General features: G+C 44.2%; 1 pseudogene; it reads right to left on the reverse strand.

The window, feature by feature from the left end:
* Positions 1-1,584: 1,584 nt before the first annotated feature.
* LOC137758625 (UDP-N-acetylglucosamine--peptide N-acetylglucosaminyltransferase 110 kDa subunit pseudogene) lies at positions 1,585-4,723 on the reverse strand (annotated as a pseudogene).
* Positions 4,724-7,357: the final 2,634 nt, after the last annotated feature.

Below are 7,357 nucleotides of genomic sequence, written 5' to 3' on the forward strand. Positions count from 1 at the left end.
TAAGAATTACATTTGAGACTCCTTGCTCAGATTTTGGTTAACAGTACAAATCTTTCCGAAATTCAAGTGCTTCTTAATCAATCATTTGTCAGCTAGGATACATTCAGGCATCAGCTGCAACTACAGAATAGATGCACTGCCTCAGCACTTTGGAAAGACAGAATCTAGAACACTACTAGCAGACAAAATATCTGTTACTAGACAGCATATGTGCAGTACAGCAAGACAAAAACATATATTCATATGTTGGCTTGTTTAAGCCTCAAGCCCTCAGTCCTTTGTTGAAATACAATAATTTCATTCCTATGGTTTTCAATACCAAAAACTCAACCCCCAGGAGGGCTAAAGTCTAATTTATACTCCAAACCAAGTAGCAGTGCAGTTCGCTACTACTGAGGCTGAATCCATAGACTTCAAGACCACGTCCAGAAGACAAGTTATTATGTGTAACACCCTAGAAGGTCTGAAGCATAATAATCATATACATAGCTGGTCCTCCAGAGCTTTTTACCTATAACATGTTTTTTGATGAAAGTTATTTAATGCACTGGAGATAACTGGGACTTACTGATCAAATATTTGAATACTTGTACTTACCTGGGATTTCATTGCTGCTGAAAGAAAAAGGAAGAACAGGACTCACTTTAAAAAAAAGAACAAACTTTAGAAGTGAAAGTAAAAATCTGATCACACACTATCACTTTTGGAAGCAGCACAGAGGGGCAGTCAACGGTAAAACACTGGTGCAATAGGTCAAAACTCTAGGCCAAAAATCCATTATTATTATCATCAGTGACAGTACCACAACTGTGCCCTTCATAATTAATAATCACTCCTAAGAATCTTCATTTGGCACCAGATGATGTGTTTAAGAGAAACACTCTGGGAGGTTTTGAATCAGACTTGGTTTTTTGTTAGCCAAGTTACAGGAAAATGTTTAAAGTGGGGGGAAGGGAAGAAGGAAACGGACCAGAAAAAGAATTTAAGCCATAAACCAACAAAGCACTGATAGTTCCAAACATGTCAGACACTAAAATGACTGATATAGGCTCAAGTGGTTTATAAAACCTATAAAAAGACTACACCAGCAAAGTCCCCATTTGTCTGTAGAGTTCAGAAACTAAAACAAGGAATATTTTAGCTTAAAACCTTATCTCAAAAGAATCATATACACGTCACATGAATAAAACCTGAAACCAAACATTTTTAATAGCTCCAATACCCCAAATATAAAGAAAAACTTAATTCAGAAGACTGGGCAATCTCTATCTCCCCTCCACACTAACCACCCATCCCATGGAAGACCAAGGGAGATCAGACCTTCCAGACTTGGGCAACACCTGGCTGCCGCAAAATTCTACGGAGACTCCTTGTGGAACAGCAGTCTCCCATCTCTTGTGTCTCTCCCTGTCATGATCATGCAGGAAGCAAGTCTGGCTGTGCTATCTGTTATCACTGTCTGTCACCCATCTGCAACATGATATTGCTACAAAGGTAAGTACAAAGTAACGTATCTAGTTCCCTTTCCCCCAGAAGGTTGAGGCTCAGGTACAGGGGTAATTCTCCTGCGCACACAGTCATTATTTAGGCCGACTCAGTGACGTCAACAGGCTTCATCATGTGATCAGGTTTGTTGCCAGCTGCATAATGCTCCCACATCTGTAGATAGAGGCGCTCTAGTTCCAGTGTGTATTGTTTGGTGTTGAACAGAGGGCTAGATATTCTCTGCTTCCAGACTTTGCCACGAATTCTCTTCAGGTATTCTAGATCAGTTCCCAGTTTCACAGCTATGTCTTCATACTCTTGTCTATTTTTAGCAATAAGCTCAAGACAGCCTAAACAGGTGAGCTGGGAAGCTGCAACTCGGGAAGCAAGAGTCTCTCCTGGCATAGTCACCATGGGTGTCCCCGACCAAAGGACATCCATCCCTGTGGTGTGTCCATTACAGAGTGGAGTGTCCAAGCAGACATCAGCCAGCTGGCCTCTCCGAACATGTTCCTCTTTAGGAGCAACAGGTGAAAAAATGATACGGTTCTGGGGAAGGCCCATATTTTGCGCGTACTGTTGAATATTAGGTTCTCCTGCTGGGAAACGCAACAGCCACAGTACGCTATTGGGAACACGCTTCAGAATATTTGCCCACATCTGCAAAGTAGATGGGTCAATTTTATATAGCTGATTAAAGTTACAGTACACAATGGCATCTTCCGGTAACCCGTACTGAGAACGTGTGGTTACAATAATGGTACGGGGAACCTCCTCTCCAGTGGCAGCCTTATTGTTGATCTGGGTAGTTGCCAGTCCATTGCTAATACTGAATCCATTAATTGTTATCTGAATTTGTCCTCTGTTAATCATTTCAATAACTGCTTCTGCAGTCGTATTCATAGGAATGACAGGCATATTAAGATCTATATTGCTGCTGTCTGCTTTGTCTCCTCCATCAGGACATTTCATCTTGACAATTTTCACGTCTGGTAGACTATCAAGAAATGCTTTGAGGTCGATGCCATTTAGCACAATTCGATTGTCATAAATGTGCCCATTGGACTTAAAATCGATGACTGCTTTTTTCTTCAGGTGAGGGAACATATTAGCATGATCACCAATAAAGAAAGTATGGGGCATATAAGCCAGTTTCTCAGAATACTGCTCAGCAACTTCAGCAGGTGAAGTTTCCCGATCAGTGATGATATAATCCATGAAAAGCGCGCCACTAGTCCCAGGGTACCCCAGCCACATTGCCTGAATAGGAGCTGGCCTGAGAGCAAAGAGTTCATTTCGAGCACCCCTGGTATAACCATTCATATTTACGAGGATGTGTATACCATCTTGATGGATGCGATCAGCTGCTTTTCCATCGCATGGAATCTGAGAAAGATCAACGAAATGATCGGCTTCTGCCATCACCTTCGCTCGGAAGTTTGTGCCATCATCTGGGCTCAGGGCATAACAGAATACCTCAAATTTATCACGATTGTGCATGCCTGGAATAGACTGCATAAGATGAGAAGTAGGATGGTTCCCAAAGTCAGAACTCACGTATCCTACACGCAGTCGACCATCACTGAGCTTCAAGTCCTTTGGATGTTCATACGGTGGTTTGTGAAGGACATTGATGTTATCCAGGCAGAGGTGCCCATGCCTCTCGGCAATAGCCTTCCTGACGCCGTGAGGAAGAGGATATAACATGCTGTGATGAGGCTGCACAGAAGGCAACCTGTTCTTCTCTAACTGGTCAGCCACAACGCTGACCAACCTCTTCATGCGCTCATCATAGTCTGTCCAGTCACAGACAATCTGCAGGCAATGAGCCAGATTACAATAAGCGTCAGGAAAGTCAGGTTGAAGCTTCAGAGCAGTGCGATAAGAAGCAATTGCTTCTGGAATATTCCCTGAATCCTTGTGAATGGAAGCCAGATTGCTGTGGGCATCCGCAAATGCAGGGTTAATCTGAATGGCACGTGTATAACACTGCAAGGCTCCCTGAACATCCTGCATCCCCGTTAAGAGTGTTTCCCATATTACAGTAGGCCTCAGCAAAGGTAGGACTGATTCGAATAGCCTCCTTATAATGCATCAGAGCTTCCTGCACTCTTCCCTGCTGCTGCAATACACTTGCTAAATTTGAATGGGCAGCAGCAAACTCGGGGAAGACTTCTAATGCTTTACAATACAAGCGAACTGCCTCTTCAATGTTTCCCTGTTCTCGCTTGATATTGGCTAGGTTATTCAGAGAGTCTGCATGGGTGGGACACAGCCACAGAGCTGTATTATAACAATCTTCTGCTTCGGCAACACTGCCCTTCTCTTTGAGAGCGTTGGCTAGGTTGCAGTAAGCGTCCGGGAAGTGTGGTTGCAATTCAATAGCTCGCCTGTAGGTGTCTATTGCCAGATCTATCAGGCCTTGCTCATAGTATACACAAGCCAGGCTGCCATGTACCACTGCATGATTTGGACTCAAGCTTAGGGCACGAAGGTAAGCTGCCACAGCTCGTTCAAAAATCCGTGCCTCTTTGAAGACATTTCCTAAATTGATATAAGCATCCAGAAAATTGGGGTCATGGGTGACAGCCTTTTCAAAGTGATGAATTGCAAGCCAAATCTCCCCTTGTGCATTGAAAACACAGCCAAGGTTACTCCAAGCTACTGCAAAGTTCGGTTGCGTCTCAATTGCTTTCAAATAACATGCCTTGGCTTCTTCCAAGCGACCCAGGGCTTTGAGCAGGTTCCCCAGGTCACTGCAAACACAGTACAGATCAGGATTGTACTGAAGAGCGGAGGCGTAAGCTTGTACTGCCCCGCCCATGTCGCCTGCTGCTACCAAAGCGGCTGCCAGGTTAATATAACCATCGATGAAATCTGGTTTGAGACGCAACGCATGCCGGTAATGCTCGATTGCTTCCTGCAACTGCCCGCTTTCCTTGTACACATTCCCCAAATTCGAATAGGCTTCTGCCAGAAGAGGGTTCTTTTTAATTGCCAGAGTACTAAAGTGGGCAGATCCGTCCAGCCTTCGACACCGGAAGTGTATAGATGAAAGTAATAAAAGTACACCAGTATTGTCTGGCTCTTGTCTCCAGAGCTGCATGCAGTGTCTCTCAGCTGCCTCAAAATCTCCCGCCTGATAGGCTCGATGTGTCAACTCTGCTAACCCTTGGAAGGAAAGCATACGTTTCGTTGGGTCTGTGCTGTCGGCCACGTTGCCCACGGAAGACGCCATCTGGAGCTTCTGGAGGGAGTGCGAAAAGAGGGTAATTGAGTCCCGCTGCTGCCACTACTGGCAAGAATGTTTCTAGAGGTAGCAAATACAAGGGCAGTAGCCGTACCACTGCTTTGGCAGGCTTAAGCGGCGGCAGCAGTTACATACACTGAACCTTAGGAACTCTGGTTGGCCATCTATCTCTCACGGTCTTGAAAAAATCACAATGAAGTTTAAGTTTTTTTTAATTGATAAGATGGTTCTAAAGTTTATCTGGAGATGCAAGAGGGAAGAGATGTGGGGACATATGTATATGTATAACTGATTCACTTTGTTATAAAGCAGAAACTAACACACCATAGTAAAGCAATTATACTCTAATAAAGATGTTAAAAAAATATAGAGTTTATCTGGAAGAATAAATGGGGCTATTGATAATAGAATTCTGAAAATTAAAATTAAGAGGTTAGACTTGTTCTAATGGATCAATTTTAAAATGAATGCTAAAGCGACAACCATTGAACCACTATGATACAGTCAAATAGAAAGCTCTTAAACATCTAGTAGAAAGTGCTCAAACATCTCTTTATATTTTTAGAAACAGTGAATGTTGGAGGAAATAATGGTAATAGAGAAAGTAGAACATAAATAATGTTGGAATAATGGTTAAGGAAGGGTAGTTAATTTTTACCTTAAAATACGTTCTAAAACAAATTTGACTGTATTTACCTAAGATAAATTATAGATAAGTTAATGTAAAAAAATTTAAATCATTATTCAGAGGGAGCACAGAAAATATGTAACAGATTCACGAGGGTATAAGTCACTAAATCCAATGACTTTGCAGGACCAACTGATAATCTTGACTACCAACGCTCTTTTTCTTCCCTTTGCCTCCTTTGACTTCTATGACACACACTGCCCTGATTTTTCACCTCACTTTGGTTGCTACTTCTCCAATTCCTTTGCAAGATTATCCTCCTCTGAAAGCCATTACATGTTTGAGTTCCTCAGGGCCCATTCCTTCTCTACACTGTCTCCCAAGATATTCACATTTATAGCCACGGCTCCAATGACCACCTCTACTCAGGTGACTCAAATTTAACTCTCCCCCAGGCATTTCTTACCTATCAGTATAAGTCAGAATCCCTGAAAGAGAAAGGTGGCACACTCAAATGTACCGTAATTAAGGAGACTGTAGTCAAGAGATCATTTGCAAAGGGTTTGGGGAAAACAACAGAGGACAGTAGTCCAGCATCTCAGGGAGCTTTTACTGCCTAGGCTTAAAGGAGGAGGTTAGGGACTTCCGTGGTGGCTCAGTGGTTAAGAATCCACCTGCCAGTGCAGGGGTTCAAGCCCTGGTCCGGAAAGATCCCACATGCCACGGAGCAACTGAGCCTGTGCGCCACAACTACTCAGCCTGCACTCTAGAGCCCACGAGCCACAACTACTGAGCCCGCGGGCCGCAACTACTGAAGACCGGGCACCTAGAGCCCGTGCTCTGCAACAAGAGAAGCCACCGAAATGAGAAGCCCACTCACTGCAACGAAGAGTAGCCCCCACTTGCCGCGACTAGAGAAAGCCCGGGCGCAGCAAAGATCCAATGCAGCCAAAAATTAATTAATTAGTTTTTTGAAAAAGGAGGAGGTGGAAATGATTACTGGATTCGAGAGAGAAAAAAAGAGGAAGACGTGGGAGGAAGAAGAGCAGGAGGCGCAGGAGGCAGAGGAGGAGGGTTTGAAGGAGGCAGGGTGGAAAGAGGAGGAGGTGGGGAAGAGGAAGAGATGATGCAGGATGTATATCGTATCGAGTAAATACTCAGCCTTCACGCTTCTTCCCTCATGTACCTCCTATGGGCTGAACGCAACTAGAAGGCAGCGCACACGGGAGCAGGTGCTGGGGATACATGGAATCTTGACATGCCACACACGTTAATGTCTCCGGGCAGGGATCAGCGTAGAGATGGGTGGAGAGTGGCTCTAGATGGGGAGGGAGAAGATATCTACCTAACAGACACCTCCTGCTTGGCTTCTTCTCTAGGACATCCCAGGGATATTTAAAACTCAGCAGGCCCAAGATTAAACTCATGAACTGCCCACTCCACAACCTCTCAAGAACAAGACTAATGAAAAACAAACTGGTCCTCTTTCAGTGTTTTCTGTGTCATCAAATGGTATCAAGGTCAGGCGTGTCTCCCCATAACTGTGCAGGAAGGGATTGGAGTGGGGCAACAGTAGGTGCAAATAGATCATTGAGGATGCTATTCCCCTAGTCCAGACAGAAATGATGATAGAATGGGCTGAGGAAGTGTTGGTAATGACGAACAGAAGTGGATGGATTGAAGTGGATAGACTGAAGAGATATTTCGAAAGCAAAATTGTTAGGACTTGTTATGAGATTGGATGTTTGGAGGTAAAAGTAATGTGGTTGTCAAAGATGACACCTTCAGTGATTTCCCATAGATCTTAGGAAGGAGACACAACTCCTTACCATGGACTTACTGGCCCTGCGTGGTCAGCATCCCCCACTTCCCACCCTTCAACCTTCCGCCTTCACTTACACCAGGCCCCTCTGAGGATGTGGACCATGTCCTACATTCTTTCAGTCCTTCCTGTTGCCTATGCTTGCCCATGAGCAGGACCTTTGCACCGGCTC

Source organism: Eschrichtius robustus, chromosome 2 (assembly GCF_028021215.1).
Source record: "Eschrichtius robustus isolate mEscRob2 chromosome 2, mEscRob2.pri, whole genome shotgun sequence".
Lineage (NCBI taxonomy): Eukaryota > Metazoa > Chordata > Mammalia > Artiodactyla > Eschrichtiidae > Eschrichtius > Eschrichtius robustus.